The sequence below is a fragment of the Macaca mulatta genome, chromosome 7, assembly GCF_049350105.2.
Source record: "Macaca mulatta isolate MMU2019108-1 chromosome 7, T2T-MMU8v2.0, whole genome shotgun sequence".
NCBI classification, from domain to species: Eukaryota; Metazoa; Chordata; class Mammalia; order Primates; family Cercopithecidae; genus Macaca; species Macaca mulatta.
Genome location: NC_133412.1, coordinates 88,252,134 through 88,276,195, shown reverse-complemented (window position 1 = coordinate 88,276,195; position 24,062 = coordinate 88,252,134). Strand labels below are relative to the sequence as shown.

Sequence of the window (24,062 nt, the reverse complement as noted above, 5' to 3'; positions counted from 1 at the left end):
GCCTCCTGAGTAGCTGGGTCTACAGGCGCCTGCCACCGCGCCCGGCTAATTTTTTTGTATTTTTAGTAGAGACGGGGTTTCACCGTGGTCTCGATCTCCTGACCTTGTGATCCGCCCGCCTCGGCCTCCCAAAGTGCTGGGATTACAGGCGTGAGCCACTGCGCCCGGCCATGAAATGTCTTCTTAAGAGTGAAGGAGGAGATGAATGCAGAAAAGACACAAAAGGCAAGGTGCTTTGGCCTGCATGTTATAAGATTGTACACCACGTTAGCATCCCTTAGAGTAGAGAATTAATTATCATTTGTATTCATCAAAATAAATGCACTAGATTTAATTTGCTTACCAAGGCAAGAAAGTGTAAAATAACTTTTAAAAGATTTCTCTTGAATTTTTTAAAATTTGAAATTAAATTTAGAATTAAAGATAGATTAGGTTTTAACTAGTAAATTCTTGTAATGGAACTACTCATTTCTGCATGATCAGTAGGCTTTATTGCATGTGAATCAGAGGTAAACAATGTGATTTGGACTAAAGGTTCTCTGTCCTCACCTGGCCTAGGCCTGCCCAAGCAGTCAGCTTTGCACCATCTTGCAAGGTAACTGGAAATCATGCATAGATTTCCAGTAAAGAAATCTGAGTAAAGAAAGTGGGCTTCTCTTGACCCGACATGAAGTTATATAGCTTGTGTTCACACAGAGGGAACCATGCGGAAGCTCTGAGCTCAAAGCACAGTCTGCTGGCAGTTTGTGCCTTGATTTTTGCGATTGATAATGAGGTCACTGTCCTTTAGCAATGACCCAGGGGTGGACAAGATCATTTAGCTCAGAGATTCAAAGCACAAGAGATTTTTCAGAGAGGCAAGGAAGTAGGGGGATGAGCAGCTCTGAAGGTTCATTTTTTTAAACAAATCACCTTTAAAAGTGGTATATGTCAGGTGCCTGGCGAGGTGGCTTATGCCTATAATCCCAGCACTTTGGGAGGCTGAAGTGGGCAGATCACCTAAACTCAACAATTCGAGACTAGCCTGGTCAAAATGGCAAAACCCTGACTACAAAAAATAAAAAGTTTGCCAGGTGTGGTGGCCTGCACCTGTAGTCCCAGCTACTCCAGAGGGCGAGGCAGGAGAACTACTTGAGCCTGGGAGGCAGAGGTTACAGTGAGCCGAGATCGGGCCACTGCACTCCAGTCTGGGTGGCAGAGCGAGACTATCTTGGGAAAAAAACAAAACAAAACAAAACTGGTATATGTCACCATAGTTCATAACTCAAAGGTTAAAAAAAAAAGAGAAATCCCCCCCCCAAAAAAACAAGAAAATGGTATGTGATCTGATCATTAAAAATCCAAGTAAAATTAGGAAAAATCATATGTAATGATATACACTTGACATTTTGATGTGTGGCTCTTACCAGTCTTTTGTTTTCTTTATGTATATTATAACTACATAACTACTTATGTATGCATGTGTCTGCACATGTGCATACTTGTGTGTGTGCATGCATGTTTGCACATGTGCATGTTCCTGCATGTGTGTGTAGGACTCATATTGTAAACTTTTTTTTTCTGTTTAGCAATACATCATGAATATTGTTCTGTGCCATTAAATATTCTTCCATGTCATAGCTTTGAGTGGTATATAGCATTACAATGTAATTATGTATCGGGATTTACTTAACCCATCCCTTTTTATTGAACACTTGGTTGGTTCATTTTTCATTTTGTTTTAATTTTATTGCTATGATAAACATCTTAATCATAAAAAATGCATGCTAATGGATAAGTGGTAGTTTTATTCTTGTTCCTTCTTGTGTCTGTCCAGACGTTTGCAGAGTGAGTTGTCTTTGATCATTTGTGGTTTGAAGTTTCTTATTCTGGTGTCCCCAGAGGATGGCCTGTCCCATCCCTTCTTTTCTATTAGGGTTGGTGGTAAAGGGAACTTGAGGAGAGTTAAGAAGTGAGACTGGAGAGAGCCCCAGGGGAAAACATAGCACAATTCTCAGGAGCCAAATTAACAGCAGATCTGGGTAAGTTTAAAAACACATCATGTAGGAGGTCAAGACCTTTAACAGGGGTAGGGGGATTGAAAGTCCTGGAAATACATACTGAAATTTTTTTTAAATGAAGAAATTGAGAAGAAGAGATAAAGGAACTTGATTGTAGAGTCCCGGGGGGGTCTATTAACCCCTCACTCCATGACACAAAAATACGCCCAAGAAGCTCCCGTATCAATCCCAAAGGATGACTAAATGTGCCTGAGCCAGAGCAGCCCAGAACCACTGGTGAGTTCTGGGAAAGAAGCCTCGGGTAGGAAGGCAGAGAGGAAGCTTTGCTTTGTTCCTGACGTTGGCACAGGAGTGCTCCCTTGATTTTTAATCATTGTAGTCCCATCCCTAGGTGTCAAGTAGGAGCCAGTATCGGAAGTGAGCTCTGTAACCTCTTACTTCTGAATTTTCAGTGGTATCCACAAATTGTTGTTGCAGATGCTCAAGTAAACTACCCAGCCTGTGGAGAGAAGGTCAGTGTCTAATCCTTAAGTTACGTGTGCTCTGCATGAACACACCCACCTCTCTGGAAGAAAAATGTAGCAGAGTGGTGAGTGAGGAGTCAGGCCTCTCTGGAAGCTTTGTGCCTTATACCAGTCCATGCAGTAGTATGTTGGTGCCATGGTTTGGATGTTTGTCCCCTCCAAATCTTAGGTTGAAATTTGATCATCAGTGTTGGAGGTGAGGCCTAATGAGAGGCATTTAGCTCTTGGGGGTGGATCCTTCATGAACAGCTTGGTGCCATTTCCATGGTGGTAAGTGAGTTCTCATTCTATTAGTTCCCACAAGAGCTGGTTGTTGAAAGGAACCTGGCACCTCCCCGCCCTGCCACCTCCCCTGTCTTTCTCTTGTTTCCTCACATGCCTTGAGATCTCTGCACAGATGGTTCCCTTTTACCCTCCATTGTGAGTGGAAGCAGTCTGATGCTCTCACTAGATGCCCATATTTGAACTTTCGAGTCAGCATAATCATGAGGTGAATAATGCTCTTTTCCTTATAAATTACCCAGCCTCAAGTATTTGTTTATAGTAACACTAAATGAATAAAGACAGTTTGTAAATGTTTAACACTTGGAGGACTATAGTTCAATGCCCAACTTTCTTTTGGATATTTCCTCTAGCTCTCCCAGTATAAAATAAGAGAACCACCCCCCATACTCCCATAAGACCGTGGAACTATCCTCCATGCTGTTCTCATGATAGTGAGTGAGTTTTCATGAGATCTGATGGTTTTATAAGTGTTAGGTATTTCCTCCTGCATTCATTCTCCTTCCTGCTGCCTTGTGAAAAAGGTGCCTTGCTTCCCCTTTGCCTTCTGCCATGATTGTAAGTTTCCTGAGGCCTCCCCAGCACTGCTGAACTGTGAGTCAATCAAACCTCTTTTCTTTATAAATTACCCAGTCTAGGACAGTTCTTTATAGCAGCATGAAAATGGACTAACACATAAATTAATGAATATTAACAAGAGAATGATGAAGTAAATTGAAGTATATTTGTGTATTATACTACTATACTACAGTGAAAATAAATGAACATCAACATAGATAATTTTTGCATGCATATTGTCAAATGAAAAAAATTTTAGAAGAATACCTGTGAACAATGTCATTGATATACTGTTTATGTAACGTTTGAGTTGTACAAAAATAATACTCAATATTGCTTAGATATACAGACAAATGTGGTAAAAGTATAAAGACATGTATAGATATGTTGGACTTTGCCGAGGGAGATGGGATGGAAAAAAAATAGCACCTTTAGTGTATTTGTACTGTTTTATTTCTTAAGTTTGGAGACAAGTATCCCTGCATTTATAATATTATTTCCTCCATATTTCTGTATGTCAGAAATATTTCACAATAGAATTTTCAAAAATAAAAAGAAAGAGGCAGCTATCTACTGACGCTTAAGGAGCCCTAGTGAGTCAGTGGGTTGGATGTCTTTTCTGTGATGTGTGTCATGTAGAAGCTGATGAGAAAAGCCTTTCCATGATCCTGAGAAGAAAGCACATTCTATTGTTCTGTGTTATATGGAGTTTTCCCACAGATCCAAAGGAAAGTTGATATTGACATTTAAAATTAACTCGAACTATGTGTTTTGGAGTACATAAAAAAAGAAAAAAAAATGGCCGGGCGCGGTGGCTCACGCCTGTAATCCCAGCACTTTAGGAGGCTGAGGCGAGCGGATCACGAGGTCAGGAGATCGAGACCATCCTGGCTAACATGGTGAAACCCCGTCTCTACTAAAAATACAAAAAATTAGCCGGGCATGGTGGCGGGCGCCTGTAGTCCCAACTACTCAAGAGGCTGAGGCAGGAGAATGGTGTGAACTCAGGAGGCGGAGCTTGCAGTGAGCCGAGATGAGCCACTGCACTCCAGCCTGGGCAACAGAGCCAGACTCCATCTAAAAAAAAAAAAAAAAAAAAAAAGAACAAGTAAATGTTTCTGGAAAAAATCTGAACTACTTTTCCAAAGAAAATGATTCTGAGTCATGAGTCACCAAGTTCTGTCCGGATATATTAGGAAATTCAGGTCAAAGACCTTCTCAAATGTTATTGCTAATTGTTCTCTGTTAAATGTGGCTCCTCTTCTTATTTCTTGAGTTTCCTAAATAATCTGATTGTATTTTTTTTGTGGAGCATGAGCTTGCCTGTTTTAGCCCCAGCTGATCTTTGCAATGAAACCCAAATAAGCTGATCTTAGAAAATGAGAAGCTTTTAGTCAGGGAGAGCCAATAGCTGCTTTTTGGAAGTCAGACTCCAACAGGACCCCAAATGCAAGCTTTACTTAACCTCTTGGCTTTGGGGTTGGCAAAGAGGGTCTCTGAGAGCTAGCTAAAACTCAGAGAAGGGCTTCTCAGCCAGCCTTGAAGAGAGGACTGCTCCTCTAGGTGTGGGTGGAAAGACTGACTCTATCATTTATTACTGATGTGACCAGTGGTGAGTTACTTAGCCTGTTTGAACCTTTGATTCCTCATCTGAACAGTGTGTTTTGAAGATTAAATTAAGTAATCTCTGATACATCCAGTACATACAAGACATGCTCACTGGCACCACTAGCCAGATTCAGACTGCAAGACACATTGGAACTGACTTTCTGAATATCCTCCAATAATTGCAAAAATAATCATTTACATTCAGTCCTTAAGACATTAGTATAAATGAATTTCTAGGTTCACTAAAACATCTCTGATAAATAGAGGACAATTAATAAAAGAGAGGCTTCAAATGGAGCACTATTTTCATATGTGGTGTGGCAGTAGTTCATGAAGTAGTTTTCAATGGTGCAGCTTTATATGCTTATATTGACAGCATTGTACTTAGCTTCTCGTTACCTTCTGGTGCAGAATATTTTTTGACTTTTTAGTAATAGCCATTCTCACTGGCATGAGACAGTATCTCTTTGTGGTTTTGAATTACATTTATCTGATGATTAGTGATGTTGGGCATTTTTTCATATGTTTGTTGTGTATTTCATGTGTATGTCTTCTTCTGAAGTGTCTGTTCATGTCCTTTGCCCACTTTTTCAGTGTTGTTTTTGCTTGTAAATTTGTTTAAGCTCCTTACAGATTCTGAAAACATATTAGACCTTTGTCAGATGCATAGTTTGCAAATATTTTCTCCCGTTCTGTAGGTTGCCTGTTTACTCTGTTGACAATTTATTTGCTGTGCAGAAGCTCTTTAGTTTAATTAAGTCCCATTTGTTTATTAATTTATTTTTTGCAGTTACTTTTGGCATCTTTATCACAAAATCTTTGTCAGGTCCTATGTCCAGAATGGTATTGCCTAGGTTATCTTCCATGGTTTTTATAGTTTGTGATATTACGTTTCAGTCTTTAATCCATCTTGAGTTGATTTTGGTATATGATGTAACGAAGGGGTCCAGTTTCAATCTTCTGCATATGGTTAGACAGTTATCCCAGCACCATTCATTGAACGGTTGGCCCCTTCCCCATTGCTTATTTTTGTCAAGTTTGTCGAAGATCTGTTGGTTGTAGGTGTGCAGCATGATTTCTGGACTCTGTATTCGGTTCCATTGATCTATGTGTCTGTTTTGGTACCAGTACCATGATGATTTGGTTACTGTAACCTTGTAATCTAGTTTGAAGTCTAGTAATGTGATGCTTCCAGCTGTGTTCTTTTTCCTTAGGATTGCCTTGGCTATTCTGGCTCTTTTTTGGTTCCATGTCATAAAATAGTTTTTTCTAATTCCGTGAAGAATGCCGTTGGTAGTTTTAAAGGAATAGCATTGAATCTGTAAATTACATTGGGCAGTATGGTGATTTTAACGATACTAATTCTTCCTCTCTGTGAGCACGGAATGCTTTTTCCTTTGTTTGTGTCAACTCTGGTTTCTTTGTGCAGTGTTTTGAAATTCTTGTTGTAGAGATCTTTCGCCTCTGTGGTTAGCTGTATTTCTGGGTATTTTATTCTTTTAATGGCTATTGTGAATGGGATTGTGTTCCTGGTTTGACACTCCAGTTGGATGTTGTTGTTGTATAGGAATGTTAGTGATTTTTGTACAGTTATTTTGTATCATGGCTACTGTTACTAGTACTTGTTTTCTCTAATCAACACTGCTGTTTTTTAAGTTTTTATTTTATTTTAAAAAATGGAATGCTTTATACATTTTCATGTCAGCCTTGCACAGGGGCCATGCTAATTTTCTCTTACCATTCCAATTTTAGTATATGTGCTGCCGAAGTTAGCACAACACTGCTTCTTATGGGTATATCATCACATCAAAAATACAAGAGTTCTGCAGTAGAGATTGGAAAATCAGTCCCACAGGGATGTGGAGGGGAAAGGGAAGAATGCAGGCAACAGTGCATTGAATCCATCACTTACTCCCCCCAACTTTCCAAGATCTGAGAAAAAAACAATCTCTTTATAAAAAGGTGAATGTGGCAAAGTAGAAAAGTCTGGATAGCATGTCAGAGATGGTGATATGTCTCCTACATGGTATCTAAGGCAAGCTGGTCAGAGTCTGTCATTTGTTCTTCTAGGGGAATCTATGAGGTCTCTAAGGTTCCTGGCTGGGTCCTCGAAGCTTACCTGTATATCCCAAATAGCCTTAGCTCTCTGCGTTGTATTTACTTGTAACTACATCACATTAATATGGTCATCTGTTACCGTCACATCAACAAATTCAAAGCCTCCTCATGTATCATGTAATCACTATGTACTGTGCATTTTCAGCACAGGAATAATGTTGTTCTCTTTAATTTCCTGGACTCAACAAAAGAATGACTCAATCGGAAAGAAATTCCACTTTGCATATGGTTAAATAATGCCTCAGAGATTTTCCCAACAGAAGAGAACAATGGAGTCTTGGCTCCTAAACACTGACATTCACCTGCTTTGTTTCCTATAAAAACTAGGCCAGGCTCTGTGAAATGGGCTGGCCAATGTTGTAACAGCTGTAAGACCAGCTTCTCCACTGTGAGTCTACACAGTGCCTGGAGTCAGAGGAAGGACACTTAATTTAAATAACCTGTCCATCAAACTTTGATTCTAATTATTTTTCTCTCTAATTATTTTCTCTGTTGGTATATTCTGAGATCCAGAAATCACCTGTCTATGTACTTGCTTTTTTGAGAAAGACAAGAGCTTGCATTTATGTAAAAAAAAAAAAGTAAGGACAATAACTCTCACATTTCAAAATTTACTTTCTAATACACAAAAATATATTAGGGGAACTAAGGTTAAGATTCTTTATCTTATTGTAATGAGATTCTAAGATGACTCAACTACCTTTAGTCTTTCTTAATGAGGAATCACAGTGATTTTTGAGGGAGGGTCTACTTTTCTTAAGATGCCTGTGGAGCAGGAAGTTAGCTATGCAGGAAATAGGAAAAAGGGAGGGATAGAAATGTTAGTGATTTCTGGCTACTGGACACATCCAGTTCTTGTTGATCATGCTGACCCAGGCAGGGGGTTCTCCATCTGACACTTCATGCTTTTCCTCCAACTGTATAAGCCCAGCGGCTTAAGAATGAGGATCAAAATTTTGTATATGACTAATTCTCTTCTCTCAAGACTGTGATTTTCATTTTGTCTCTAATAGATTTGCTGAAAGAAACTCCCAAAATATATTAAGTGGAAGAATGTTTATTGTAATTAAAATGTTCCCTGAGTCAGCAAAGTTAGTGGCCTGATTGTGGAGGCGTCGGCAGACTCTTCAGGACTCCCCAACACGTTCCTCATCAGCTTGCTTCACAGGGAACTCTGTCTGACCCTGTGACCTGGATGCAGCCTGCATAGGGGGCCCAGCCCTCTGGGTGAGGTCACATGCCAACCTAGAACCCTTGGCCTGAGAAACCCTTGCCATTTCTTTTTAGGTGTCTGCATATCTAGAAGGCTACCATTTAGAATGACCCTGGGAAGCATGCCAGTCTCCTATGGAAGCATGCTGTACATTTCATCCCTTAGTTAGTAGGAAGCAATGAAGGGAGTTGGAGTTTACTCTTGGCTAAACTCGAGGCAGCAGGGAAAATCAGTACACGCCTCTTATCATCAAAAACCCAAGTTTGGTATCACATGTGCCTGGGAGGGAATGAAAGGTTGGTGAAACAGACCGTCCCTATTGTTCCTTTTGCTGGAGTGTGCTATACTTAGAACACCAGGGGGACTTGTCACCATCATGGGCATTTAGAATGGCAGATGGCAAGCTGGGCGTGGTGGCTCATGCCTGTAATCCCAGCACTTTGGGAGGCCAAAGTGGGCGGATCACTTGAGGTCAGGAGTTCAAGACCAGCCTGGTCAACATGGTGAAACCCATCTCTACTAAAAATAGAAAAATTAGCTGGGCATGGTGGCACGTGCCTATAGTCTCAGCTACTTGGGAGGCTGAGGCAGGAGAATCGCTTGGATTCTCCAGAAGGTGGAGGTTGCAGTAAGCTGAGATCATGCCATTGTACTCCAGCCTGGGTAACAGAGCGAGACCCTGTCTCAAAAAAAAAATTAAAAAAAAACATGGCAGATGGCAGCCTGTGTGTGTGTGACATGCATTTACTTATAAACTTTTGTTTTTCCATACTTTTGTTTTATGATTAATTTCCTGTTAGGCATTTATTGTAGGTGTGATACTGTAAAATATATATTTGATCTTTGACCTGTTTTCTGACATACAACTTCTAAAATCCTTAAAATCTCCAAAATAATGTCTTTTTGTGTGCTAATGAGATGACTGGTGGCAGACAGCCCCTAGATAGCTTCAAACGGGGTGTATTAGTCCATTCTCATGCTGCTAATTAACACACACCTAAGACTGGGTAATTTATACAGAAAAAGAGGCTTAATGAACTCACAGTTGCACGTGGCTGGGGAGGCCCGCCAATCATGGCAGAAGGTGAATGAGGAGCAAAGGTACATGTTACACGGCAGCAGGCAAGAGAGTATGTGCAGGGGAACTGTCCTTTATAAAACCATCGGATCTCATGAGACTTACTCACTATCATGAGAGCAGCACAGGAAAAACTTGTCCCCATGATTCAATGACCTCCCACCTGGTCCCTCCCATGACATGTGGGGATTATGGGAGCTACAATTCAAGATGAGATGTGGGGGGGGGGGTGGGGACACAGCCAAACCATATCATGGGGGCTGGCCCCCAGAAAGAACAAGAAATGATTAGAGTGCTAGATTTTCATCCCCATCTCCCAACCTCTGGGGAGGGGAAAGGGGTTGAAGGCTAAGTTGATCATCAGCGTCCATTGGTTTACTTAATCATAAAATCTCAAAATGACTGACTTTGGGGAGCTTCTAGATAGCTGAACATGTGGAGGTTCTAGAAGGGCAGCATGTTCAGGGAAGGCATGGAAGCTCTGTGCCCCTTCCCTGATACCTTGACCTATATATCTCTTCATCTGTATCCTTTGTAATATCATTTATATTAAAGGTAAACTGGTGAATATGAGTGTTTCCCTTAGTTCTGTGAGCCACTCTAGCATATTACTCGAATTTAAGGAGGGGATCGTGTGACTGTTGATTTATAGCCAGCAGTTCAGAAGCATGGGCAAAACAACCTGTGCTTGTGATTGGTATCAGAAGTGGGGTGGAAGCAGTTTTGTAGGACTGAGCCCTTAATTTGTGGGAGCTATGCTAACTCAATGTAGATAGTGTCAGTATTGAATTGAATTAGAGGATACCCAGCTAGTGTCTGCTGCAGAACTGATTGCTTTCTTGGTGTGTAATACAAAACCACACATACATTTGGACACAGAAGTCTTCTGTGTAATTGTTGTGGTTTGGGAGCAGAGGAAAATAAGTTTGTTTTTTCCACAGTTTGTGTTTGTGTTTTTTCCACCCAGAGTGGGGAAAACACTTTCTAAAATGTTAAACATAGAGTTACCAATATGATCCAGTAATTCCATCCCAATGTATGTACCCAAAAGGATTGAAAGCAGAGTCTCAAGCAGGTATGTGTACGCCCATGTTCATAGCAGCACGATTTACAATTCGAAAAGGTAGAAACAATCCAAATGTTCACAAATGAATAAATGGATAAGCAAAATTAACGTATACATATATGTATACCAAATAGATAGTTAGATAGTAACTATTACAGAACTTTAAAATGGAATAAAATACTGATACTTGTTATGATATGGATGAACCTGGAAAGCATCATGCTAAATTAAAGAAACCAGACACAAAGGGTTGCGTAATGAATGATTCCACTTATATGAAGCATCCAGAATAGGCAAATCCATAGAGATAGTATTTCAGGAATCCAAGAGTAAAACTTTAAAAGCAGTTCAGATAATACATTTATTGAATATATTATCCACTCACACAGAGATTTATATAGAGGAGTCCCTATATGGAGCCTGTTCATGTTATTGGCCAGGTTTCTAGTGCAATTATTTCTCTTCTGTCATCTTTCTAAGTTTTCTTTCTATCTTTTAATGTTAGGTTCTCTCGTCTACAGGACTTTACTTCAAGTAGCCTCAAAGCTTTTTTAGAAGTGGGTAAGATAAAGTTATAACTAAAAAGCTAACCAAAAACTCTCTTTACACTTAACAACAAACAAACAAAATTGCTTATTTGACCTGAAATAAAAATTTGATTAAAAAAGCTCACACCTCCATTGTTCTTTTGACTTAACATTCATGTTACCAAGTGTGAAAGGTTCACTAAACTGAATATGGTTTCATTGTCTTTTTCTTCATAAGAAGGTTTTGTTTAGTTGAGCGCTTTCTGCTGTGCAAGTTTTATGGTGAGGTTTCCCTCCAATCATACTGCCCATTGGTATGTTATGAAACAGTTTATGGCCTTCATTAACTTTGATGATAATAATTAAATGAAGCTGTGAATTATGTCCAGGGACAGCTCTCTGGGGTGTTCCTGATTCAGTTTCCACAGACAATCAAGAGATGGTTGGTCTAACTAAGCCAGAGTCCAGAATATTGTGACTTAAATATCTTCTGAAAATAGAAGTCTGTCCATAGAGAAAAAATATAAGAACAGAAACAAATATAAGCCAGTACAGAGAGATCCTTGCGATGAGCACAGAGACTGCAGTAGTGGAAGCTTCAGAGGAGAGGCAGTGCTTCCTCTGGGTGTCAGCCTGATTCGGTGAGGAGGAAAGGTCAGTGGCACCTGCTAAGCCCTTACAATGAACTGAGCATATAGTGTCTCTTTAGTCCTCACAAAACTCTCATAAAGATGCCGCATTGTGCCCACTGCCCAGAAGAGTGAACAAATGCTTGTTTCCTGGTAAACTTTATGACATAAAGCAGAGGTCCCAGCTATGAGAACTGAAGCTGTGGATATCTTACAGTCCTCAGTTCATACGGATGAAGGGGTATCTGGGCTCATGAGGGACTGTCTGATGGGCCATGGGCCAGGGTCCCCTGAGTCTTCCATTGGAGTCCCATGATTGTATGCCTGATTCTAAGGAAGACAGTGCTGCAAAAAGAAGTAAGAAACAATGGGAAGGCTAGATCACTATGCCCACCAGAGTATATTCAATGACCGATGTGGAGTCCTCAAAAGAGGCAGCCATGTGGCAGGACAGGGACAGGGGTGCAGGCGTGGGTGCACCATGTTAGCTTCATAGACGTACCACCGGGCATCTCCTAGGGAGGCTAAAGAAGGAGTGGAAAATGGCAAATGTCTTTGTGAGACAAATAGTCCCTCTGAAGCACAGGGAAAATGCTTTCTGGAGAAACTGAGAATTATATGCAGAGGGGCTGAGGGTGAGAGCAAGTCTGTGTCCTGCCTTCATGGAACGGTCTACATCAGACGTCAGACACCGGTGCTGCCATCACCACAACCCAGGTTTTACTTTGTCTGGTATCATCTGGAAAGCACACAGTGATAAGTAGAACATTATTTTTTGTGCTGTTCTCAACCTCTAGAAAAGGAAGCACAATTGAATTGTAACGAATGCACTCTTAAAGGAATAGACAAGTAGATCAATGCTGTGGAACACAATTCAGAAAGTGACCAGTGAATATTTGGAATTTTAGTATCCGATAAAAGTGGTCTCCAAACCAGAGTGTAATGAAGGGCTACTTACTTAATAAACGATGTTGAAATAATTTGTTATCCCTTTGGCAAAAAGTGAAGTTAGGTCACTTTATCACACCACGAAAACAAAAAGCTAGGCAAATCAAATGCCTAAACAATAGAAACGTCAGTAAAATAGAGTATATTTCTGACCTTGAGAATAAGAAAGGAATTATTGAGAAACAAAAATGCAAAACTTATACAGTAAAAGATGGCCAAATATAACCATGTTAGGGACATGCATCAAGTTCTCAGAATTGTCCTATTGAAGCTTTTCTTGGTTTGAGCAGAACAAAAATGCGTCATCTCTCACTGCCTCCATGGAGGTGAAGGGCTGACGCTTTCATCAAAACCTCTCTCCACTTAATATCCTTCTCAAAGTCCTTTCAGGTCCTTGACATAGTTCAGGAATTAAGAGTCACATAACTATTTTTGGCCACTTCCATTGGTGCCCTCCATAATGATCTTGTGTTTTACTTTAGAATATAGTGTTGATTATGTTGGGACCTCAGCCAAAGCTAAGATTAAATAGCTATTTTTCATATCTTGGTGTGTGAATGTGTGTGTGTACTGTGTGTGTCTCATGACACTTCAAATTGATAGCAGCAGTAACTCTCAGGCAGAGGAATGAGTGGAGTAGTGGTCAAGAGCAACATTAACTTTATCTGTGTTGTTTGAATTTTTATAGTGACAATATATTCATGTATTACTTGCATAATTAAAAATAAATGAAATTAAATCTACTCTAGCCTGTGCTGGATATGTTTCTGCAACTTAATTTCCATCTGCCAATGAAATAAATCTGAAACCTTTCATTTGGGTTAATGGTCCAACTTAATGTGTCGCTCTGTTGGAAAAAAACCAAATTGCAAGGAGCTTTTCAGCGCTCTGTGCTTTGGATTGCTCTTAAGGTCACAGCGTTTTCTTCTGATATTTGCTTTTTCCAGATATATACTCAGTGTGTAATGTACATTTGTCCTGGTCCTTGGCTGACCTAAAAGAGTAAATGGCAAGGCCAGCAACTTCCTCTTTTGCAAACATGAGAGAATACATAGCTACCTGGTCCATTTCCAGCTGGAATCAAAGTCCAGTAGGTAGAATGTTTATTTGAACAGTGAAATTAAATGGGCTTCTGTTTGTCTTCCCAAAATAAGCTGAATAACCACTTTTGTGATTTGCAGAGAGCATCCTGGGGATATTTTGGCAAAGGGGCAGTCGTGAAATGAAACGAGGTGATAAGTGCAAAATGGATACTGTGACTTTGGCTGGAAGCACGCGAGGCATAGCACTAAAGGCACACATACCAATCTTTCCCAGGCACCTTTCCTCTGCATAGTCTTCCACACTGCAGTAACAATACCTTAGTGGTACCTGGGGAGTGTTTTTTATAAACATTTCAAAGTGCTTCCACACCTTCACTGGCCCATTTTACAGCTATCGAGTGCCCATAATGGTTGGTTGCAGGGCTGGGAGTAGAAAGAGCTATTTTCTTTGAGAGCCTAGCTTGGGGAGGTAGACACTTCAGCTAGCATTATAGCCTTCTGGAAAGGGCTTTGAGAGAAGGAAATACAGGAGCTAGGGGATAGCAAAGGCAGACACTAGAGGGAGGTGGGACAAGCTGGGTTGCTTTGGGAAAAAAGAGTGGCACAGGCTGAGGCACTGAGGTCTGGAATTGCACCATGGGTTTTGAGAAACGTAGGTAATGAGGCCAGGACATGAGCACAGTGAAGCTTCAGCCACATGGAGGGTCTTGTATGATCATTCATGGAGACTGAACCTGACGTAAAGGCAAGAACATTTGATGGATTCTAAGCAAGGGAGGGACTGGGATGTATTTGCACTCCAGGGTGAAGCATCAACAGAAAGGAAGCACCACTGGAGGTTAGGAGGCTAATTATGGAGCTCTGTCAGCAATCTGCACAAATGAGGCTGCTGTAAGACAGAGGTACCCGGAAAGGTGGGAAGAAAATAGAATTGAGAGAAATGAAGGAGCTTCTATTGGTGACTTCTTGGATGCTGGAGAGGCATGGAGAAGGGTGTCTGGGTCGCTGTACCCATCCAGGCACCATTCACAAGGTAGTGAGACTAAAAGGAGGATTAGGGTCAGGGGAGAGTTGAAAAGTCTGCTTTTATAATATGTACTTTCCCACACTTTCTACCCAAATTCCAGTGAACTGGGTATGATTGCAGGATGAAGTTCGTCTTCTGGCAAGGAATTTTGGACACTCAATAAATGGACTTATCCAAGGCTTCCACCTGGTTATACCAAATATGGGAATATAATGGAGTTTTATTTGCTCTAGCACAGAGTTCCTTTAACTGAGCTGTGAAAAGTTGAGTGCCTTTGACTGTACATCTACTCACTGTGCCTTAGAAGGCAGGATATATACCAGATGCTCCTTGGACAGAATTCCTTCCCTTATTCAGCGCATGTTTATGAATGCCTCCTCTGAGCCAGGCATGCTTGAGATACTAGGAATTCAGCTGTGGAAGTTCAACTCTCAAGAAGCTCACATCTAGGCCGTGGAGTTACAGAAATCAGACCGGAACATGATACAGAAGGGACTAGGTGCTATGGAGAGAAGTGAGCTGGGGAAGGGATAGCCTGTGTTGGAGCGGAGGCTACTTCTTTAGAGAGATGAGGGAAGGCCACTCGAATCTGATGCTGAGCAGAGATCAGGGATTTTGTATAAGGGAAGTGAGGGAGTGAGTCATGTGGCCACCTCAGGAGAGCATTCCAGGATAAGAAAACGGCAGGTGCAAAGGCACTGCTGCAGGGAGGTGTTCGATATTCCCAAGGAGTGTGGAGAAGTCCCGTGTGGTGGCTGCAGAGGGATCAGGGGGAGGATGATGGGAGGTGAGAATAGAGATGTCTGAGATACGCCCTCAAGAGCCCTAGAGGCCATGCGAATTGCATGGGACCCACTGGAGGGAGCCATTCCCAGAGCCGTGACAGGTTGGGACCTGCCTGCAAAGGACCACATTCTGGCCGTGGGGAAGGACAGAAGCAGGAGACCAATTTGGAGGTTGGGGCCTGGGGCCTAGGACAGGCATGGTGAGCAGTGGTCAGTTTCTGAATCCATTCTCAGGGTAGACACAATAGGATTGGTGATTGATTGAATATGAGATGTGAGACAAAGACAAACGCCAAGGATGGCTCCGAGGGTTTTTCCTGAACAGCTGCCAGGATGAAGTTGGCATTGATTTAGGTGGAGGAAGAAAGGAGGGAGCAGGTTTGGGAGCTGGAGATAGAGATTCATTTTTGAAAGTGTTAATTTGAGATGTTCAATTAGACACACAGTGGAGATGCCAAATAGACAATTATACAGGAGTCTGGTGCTGAGTGTTGAGGTCTGGGATGGAGACATCACCCTGAGGGTCCTTAGCATTTAAATGCTGTTTAAAACCAGGAGGTTAGATGAGCTCATCAAGGGAGAGAGAAGGGATAGAAGGGAGAGGGTCTGAGGACTCAGCCCTGGAGCATAGATAATTAACAGGCAGATGAGGAGAAACTGGGAGAGGAGACTGAGAAGGAACAGCAGGCAAGAGAAAGAGGGCTAAGGGAGAGCCATGACCTACAATCAGGTCAAGAAGCATTTCTACAGGAGAGATTTATGCTGCTGATCTTCCAATAGATCAAGTAGTGTGGAGACCACCGAGACCCAGCCACTGGAGACCATTAGCCTAGAGAGGTCATTGGTGGCCTTGCCAAGCCCTGTTTTGATTCCAGGTTCGGGAGACAGAGTGTAGACAGAGGAGAGGAATCACAGACAGCCCAGTGCAGACAATAGGCAACTCTTTCAAAGAGTCATCTTATAAAGGTGAGTGGACAATCAGAGGAAACCTGGGGTGGGTAGGGGGCGGGTGGTGGCAGAGTTCATTTAAATGTGTTTGTGTTTTAGTGGGCAATATGACCACATTTTTCATGCTGATAGAATTCATTCTGGAGAGAAAGACACACTGGTGACGTAGGAGTGATACCTTAGATCATTCACATGTTGGACTAATTAGCAGGCACTGCATGTGTTAAGGAAGAGGAATTGGGGTTGTTCAAGAACTCCTGTAAATGGAGATCACCTGGCTAAGGGAGGGGCTGGTAAGAGTGGCTTATAAGCATTCAAAATAAATGTATCGGGGCTGTCCCTCAGGGAATGAGAAAATGTTGGATTCATGCTTTGTACTTTATATTACAGTGAATTCCAGATGTATTAAATTTAAATGTTAAAGGGTAAAATTATAAAGGTTTTGTGGTAAAGCACAGAAGAAATTTTAAATTTTAAAAGCAATCTTGGGGTGTGGAAGACCTTCTGGAGCATGACACAAAAGCAGGGACCCCAAATGAAAATGCTGATAAATTCAACTTCATACAAGTAGAAAAATTCCACATAGCTAAAAATAATCTAAACATTAAAAAATACAGGGGAAATGTCTATAATTCATAAGATCAATAAAGAGCTAATTTCAAAAATATATGAAGCTTTTACAGATCAATAAGATAAAGACAACCTAAAGGGGAAAATGAAAAATGTTCCCAGATAGGCATTATAAAGTGGTATGACTTACATGGAAGACAGTCTGGCAATATCTTTTAAACTTAAAAATGCATATGCCTTTTTCCTAGAAATTTCATTATAGATATTTTCTTACAAATAAACTTCTACATGTGTGAAATAATGTTTACCTAGGAATCTTTGTGGCAGGATTGATTGTAATAGCAAAATATTGGAGGAAACCTAAAGGTGATCTCTCAGTAGGAGGCTGGTTTTATTATAAATTGTGAGACAGCTATACAAGGGAATACTATGCAGTCATTAAAAAGAACAAGGCAGCTCTTATGTAGTTAGATTTCTGAGATACACTGTGAGAAGAGGGAGATCTAGAATACTTTGTTACATTTTTACAATATATAAAACTGTTGAATCATACTCCACCATTTGTCACAGAAGCAACGTAGGAGTAAAAATAAATACACAGTCATGCCATGCCAAAAGCTGTGAGGTATGTTCCCTGCAGATGAGAACAGTGAGGAATCTCTGAAGCTGGAAGCCATAAAGGGAAGGTGGAACACAAAACAGCAAAGCCGAGGACACATGAGCCCTACAGGTGGGAGTAAAGCCCTCCTGCAGAACCTCTGATTAATTCCTATCCCAGATTTCAGGGAGGCCCTGGGAGAGAGTAGGTCTTCAATAGGCAATTAACTGAAGACTTATGAGAAAACTGTTCTATTCTTCCATTTTCAGAGAGGCCAGTGTAGATGTATGATTTAATAGTTAGTCAGGACTAGGGCTCTCTGAATTTAGAGTCCTTAGAGGAATCGAATAGAACTTTCTTAACTGGGGGAAGGTTATTAATCAGTGAGCTACAACAAATATCATATGTACTGATGAGATAACAGAAGCCTTATCATCCATGGGGAATAAACCAAAGGTACACTACCAGTGCTGCTGTTTAATATTGCACTGAGCCCTGCTCAAGGCAGTAAGTCAAGATTTACAAAGATAACAATTAGCTCCAGCCTAGGCAAAAAGAGTGAAACTCTACCTCAAAAAACAAAACAAAACAAAAACAAAAAATAATTAGATACTGGACAGAGATAACACTCTCATTAATTACAGATTGCTTATGACTACTTAATGAAAGCCTTTTATATTTAGCTACATTAAAAACCCTCTTGTTAGACAGTTCTAGTTAGGGCCAGGCACGGTGGTTCACGCCTGTAATCTCAACACCTTGGGAGGCTGAGGCAGGCGGATCACCTGAGCTCAGAAGTTCAAGACCAACCCGGCTAAACATGATGAAACCCTGTCTCTGCTAAAAATAGAAAAATTAGCCGGCAAGGTGGCACATGACTGTAGTCTCTGCTACTCGGAAGGATGAGGCAGGAGAATTTCTTGAACCTGGGAGGCAGAGGTTGCAGTGAACTGAGCTTGCGCTACTGCACTCCAGCCTGGGTGACAGAGCAAGACTCCATCTCAAAAAAAAGAAGGTTCCCGTTAGTTTTCAGTGGTTTCTTGATTTTTTTTTCTAAGCAAAAGTTCCTGTATACAGTGTTGGAACAAGTTAGAAAATAAAGTTAGATATTAGTACACATCTATTTCTGTTTCTTCTCTTTTCTCTTGCTCTCATTACATACACACTCACAAAGAAAGATGTTGATGGATTTAAGATCTAAATATGAAAGCCAAAACTATGAAACTATTAGGAGAAAATTTAAAAGAATACTTTTATAATCACTATTTTTCTCAGAGGCCACAAGGGAAAAAACTGATCAACTGGCTACAAAAAAAAAAATACCAAAAACTTCTGCACCCTAAAACAATCATTAGATTAAAAATGTTTACTTTTTTTAACAAAGTAAAATAACAGGAATAATCAGGGGCATCATTGGGTCAACGTATTGGTTGCAACTGATTAACATCCATAATATAAATTAATAAAATGATAAACAACTGAGTTAAAAATGAACAAAAGGTATAAATAGGCAATTAACAGAAAAAAAGAACAATATTAATAGTGGTAATTTTGTTCAGCCTCACTGGTAAGCCAGAAAATGTAAATTAATGCTATAAGGCATGAATATATGTGTGTATATATAATATACACGTTATAGATTATATATTATATAACATATTATATATAATGTATATTTATATTATATATAAATGTATATAATCATATGTATTATATATGTATTATATATAAATATATGATCATATGTATAGTATATATTTAGTTATGTAGAAATATATTAGCTATGTAGAATATAATATATAATATATAGACAGTATATATTATATAACATATGTAGATATAATATACATATATTATATATAATATACATATATTTATTATACATAGGTATATTTTGAGTTTTATTTTGTTATATAGGTAATAAAATAAAAGTTTATTTTATTATATAGGTAGACTCATGTCATGGGAGTTTGTTGTACATATTATTTCATCACCCAGGTATTAAGCCTGGTACCCACCGAACAGTTATTTTTTTTCTGCTTCTCTCTCTCTTCCCGCCCTCCACCCTAAAGTAGGCCCCCGGGTCTGTTGTTCTCTTCTTTGTTTACATGAGTTCTCATAATTTAGCTCTCACTTATAGGTGATAATATGCAGTATTTGACTTTCTGTTCCTGTGTTAGTTTGCTAAGGATAAAAACATCCAGCTCCATCCATGTTCAAGCAAACACATGATCTTGTTGCTTTTTATGGCTGTGTGGTATTCTATGGTGTATATATACCACATTTTCTTAATCCTGTCTGTTATTGAAGAGCATTTAGGTTGATTCCATGTCTTTGCTATTGTGAATAGTGCTGCAATGAACATTTACGTGCATGTGTCTTTATGGTAGAATGATTTATATTCCTCTGGGTATATACCTAGTAGTGGGATTGCTGGGTTGAATAGCAGTTCTGCTTTTAGCTGTGTGGGGAATCGCCATACTGTTTTCCACAATGATTGAACTAATTTATTATACTCCCACCAACAGTGTACAAGTGTTCCCTTTTCTCTGTAACCTTGCCAGCATCTGTTATTTTTGAACTTTTTATTACTAGTCATTCTGACTGGTATAAGAAGCACTGATATTTTTAACAAAAAATTACAGATAAAATGTAACCATCCTTGGTAAAGATGTGGGTAAATGGCTCTTTCACAAATTGTTTGCAGCAGTATAAAATGGTAGGAGACACTTTGGAAGGAAATTGAAAGTATCAAAGTGTGTTCAACTTGCATATGCCTTTGAGCAAATGATTCTGTTTCTAGAAATGTAACCTATGTGAACATCTACACATGCTTCCCAAAATATATACAAGATATTCATCATTATTAATTGAATAATATAAAATGGAAACAACTTAAGTGTCTATTAATAGAGAATTATCAAATAAATTCTATTTTATTCACACTATGGGAAAGTCCATAGTCTATGCTCTAAAATGCTGTACATACTGCCTCTCAATTCAACTACACTGCCTTTGCATATTCCCAATAATGTGCCTTCTGAAACAGTAATTAATCAACTAATCAATCAGTTAATCCATCCATTCATTCATCCTTGCTTGCCTTAATTTTACAATCATTTATTTGAGCCAACTAGGAACCATGCAGTCTGCTATGTTCTAACAGATATAAAGATTTTTTTTTAAGTCCTCAAAAAAAGTCTCAGGTGCATGCATGTTGTAAGAAATTAATGTCACCCTGTTTATCATATGGAGGCTGCTCCTATTCCATAGTATTATTTATAAAAACATTCCACTGGAAATATCTTTCCTAGGCAATTGATGGAACATGGCTGAATCTAAATCTTGTTTTAGGCCCTTATTAGCAAAATAACTTTGCACAGGCTGCCAAAACTCACTGGCCCTCAGGCTTTTCATCTGTAAAATGGGGTAAGGATACCAACTTTGCTATAACTTGGGAAAAGTTAAATGGAAGATGAACATGGCATGTAAAAGAGGTTAAATAAATTTTTTCTACTTGAAGTGTTACCCTCAAGGAACTCATATTCCAGACTGTGAGAAGACAGACAGCCAAAGGTGTGATGACAGAATTGGGTAAAAGAGTGTCATGAGAGAGGTAATCACAGGTAGGGGTGACACTGAAAATGTTTAGCATGTAGTCTCACTTGTGTACCAGCCAATGCAGGCACACTCATCAGTGACCAGCAGTACTGGTACAGGGCCCTAGAAGTCCTTTGATGGTCCAGGCATCAGCCCTTTGGGAGCTGGATCAACAGAAGGTGAGGTAGGGAATTTCTAGGGGGCAAAAGCCAGGCCAGCCAAGGCTATGGAGAAGGATTCTGGGGGTTGCATGGGTGGGGTTAGCACAGTGACTATTTCCAATAGGTGCAGAAGTATTTTAATATTTTAAGCATTGGCTTGAATTTATTAATGCCAGAAGTAAGGAGTGAATTGCAATTTTCCTTTCCTAAGTCTAATAAAAGGCACAAATGAGTAATAAAAATCATTTTGAAGTTTTGGACCAACAGTAACCAAATGAAGTAAAGCTTAACCTGGAGCCACAAGGTCCAAAGCTTGATGGCAAAGGCAAAAAACAGAAAGTCTTGGAGAGGACAGGGAGACCTCAGTGGGGATGGTTCCGAATAACCCCTCTCCACCCTCAGAAGCCACACTAAGCTGTCAGAACCCTTAAAATTCTCACTGAGTACCCACATCTTTCTTTATGTGTACCACATAAAGAAAAGGAGCTCTTTATCTGACAGATAAGTGGAGATGGCTGTTGGAGAGACAGGTGTGAAACTAGACATGTGATCAACAGAGCAGTCACTCTCTTTATCCAAAGAGAGGACATGGCAGCTACACAAGGAATTGGGGGTATTCTCAGTGGGAGTAGGACCACCCCCTACTCCCATACCAACCAGATGAAATGAGTCTTGGTAAAGAATATTTAACAAATGCTTCAAAGGAGAGCTGAATGCAGGCATTCTTTTTAAAAGAAGAAAGAAAGGAAAATTAAAAAGCAGCATTCATTTAGCATTCCCTGAACTTCTAACATGTTCTTGGGGTAGAGAAAATGAGTGGACTATGATATATTCACTCATCTGAAAATTATAGATCACTGAGAAAACAGTAACCAAGACTTTATCAGAACAAACAACGTGCCTAATCAGAGTTGGGCAAACATAAGCCAGATGGAAAATGCAATATGATGACCAAGTCAACCTCTTTTAGGTGCAAAAGTACCATGTATGTGGGGGTAGGGACCACAGGAATATGGTGTGAAAAATTAGAGGAAGCCAAGCTAGAAGAAAACATGGGATGAAAGGAAATTATTAGCAATCGTTTTATGTTACAGAGCGATTTAGTAAGAATGAACATTCGGGTTAGCTCAAGATAAAATGATCAAAGGCAGTTAAATAGAAGAGAACTTTCAGATCGCAGGACATAAGCAAAAACCCAGTTGTTACTGAACTCAAACATAAACTTGGTTAAAAATATGAAAAGATAACTGCAGACTGGGAGAAAATACTTGCAAATCATTTCTGCGGTAAAGAACTTATATTCAGAATATGTAAAGAGTACTCAAAATTGCATAAGAAAACAAGAAATCCAATTGTAAAAGAGGCAAAAGATTTACCAAAGTGAAATGAAAACTGTGTTCACACAAAAACTTACAGCCAAATGTTTATAGTAGCTTTATTTGCAATCAACCCAAACTGGAAATAACTCAAATGTCTCTCAAGAGAGGAATGGATAAACACACTGTGGTACATCCATAAAATGTAATAGTATAGAGCAATAAAAAGAACAAGTTACTGGTGCTGGCAACAACATGAATGGATATCAAATGTGTACACTAAATGAAAGAAGCCAAAGTCTACATAATATACGATCACATTTATATAATATTTTGGAAAAGGCAAAATGATACAGACAGAAAACAGATTGGTGGTTGCCAGAGCCCACAAAAGGGTGTGAGCAAATATTCTGAAGATGAATGATTGTTCTATATGTTGATTGCAGTCGTGGTTACGTGACTGCTTATCAACGTAAAGAACTCTGCATTAAAAGGGTGAATTTATGGCATGTAAATAATGCCTTAATAAGAAAATGAAAAATAATTAAAAAAAAATAAATTAGAAACACCAAAGAACAGGGAAAAGTCTAAAATATCATATTAGTGATGTGAAGAAAAGACCTAATAAATGTCACTGAGTAATGTAAATGATAAAGGCAAAAATATTAAAATAGGAGAGAAACTAATATGTTTGCATACCATTCAACATAAGGTAAAGTAATGTCTCTGAAACAAAACAAAAAACCCTACAAATGGAAAAATATATTTGATATTTAACGTTTTCTGAAAGAACAAATAACGACCATATTTTTAAAAAATCGTTCCAGAATTCTTAATACTTAGACACTTAACTACTTAAGCTATTGTGTTTTATAAGTACTCTTTTTCCCATGAATCCAGGCAGAAAAGTAAAATTTTTACTACAAAGAAAAAAATTCAACTGGCCTCAGGCTTTTCTACACTGATTGCTTGTATCAAAAAAATACGAAGTCTTAAGACAAAAAGACTCCTAAAAGAGTCACTTGGTTATTCATAGTCAAGGTGCCTTCAAAATCAAAAAGTAGTAAGGAAACATTGTCAAACATGAAAGAACTCAAGTGAACATCTTGGAACCATTTTGGAAATTAAAAAACAAACAAGGCAGGGCATAGTGGCTCATGCCTGTAATCCCAGCACTTTGGGAGGCTGAGGTGAGTGGATTGCTTGAGTCCAGTTCAAGACCAGCCTAGGCAGTATGGTGAAACCCCGTCTGTATAAAACACACAAATATTAGCCGGGCATGATGGTGCCTGCCCATAGTCCCAGCTACTCAAGAGTCTGAGGTAGGAGAATTGCTTGAACCCGGGAGGCAGAGGTTGCAGTGAAACAAGATGGCACTACTGCACCCCAGCCTGGGCACTGAGAGAGACTCTGTCTCAATAAAAATAAATAAATGAACAATTTTAAAAAATAAATAAAAATAA

At 39.6% G+C, this 24,062-nt stretch overlaps 1 long non-coding RNA gene and 1 other non-coding gene across 6 annotated transcripts in view; one reads left to right on the top strand and one right to left on the bottom strand.

Annotated features, from left to right (window-relative positions):
* Positions 1–6,642: 6,642 nt before the first annotated feature.
* On the bottom strand, positions 6,643–6,748 carry LOC114679768 (U6 spliceosomal RNA). Its single transcript, XR_003731878.1, has one exon. It is a non-coding gene; the product is annotated as a U6 spliceosomal RNA (small nuclear RNA).
* An 8,279-nt stretch (positions 6,749–15,027) lies between these two features.
* The window catches only part of LOC144329736 (uncharacterized), a 29,652-nt gene continuing 20,617 nt past the window's right edge, over positions 15,028–24,062 (top strand). For all 5 annotated transcript variants that reach the window (XR_013395368.1, XR_013395366.1, XR_013395369.1 and 2 more), the window contains exon 1: positions 15,028–16,372. This is a non-coding gene — a long non-coding RNA (uncharacterized LOC144329736). The remainder of the gene's footprint in view (positions 16,373–24,062) is intronic.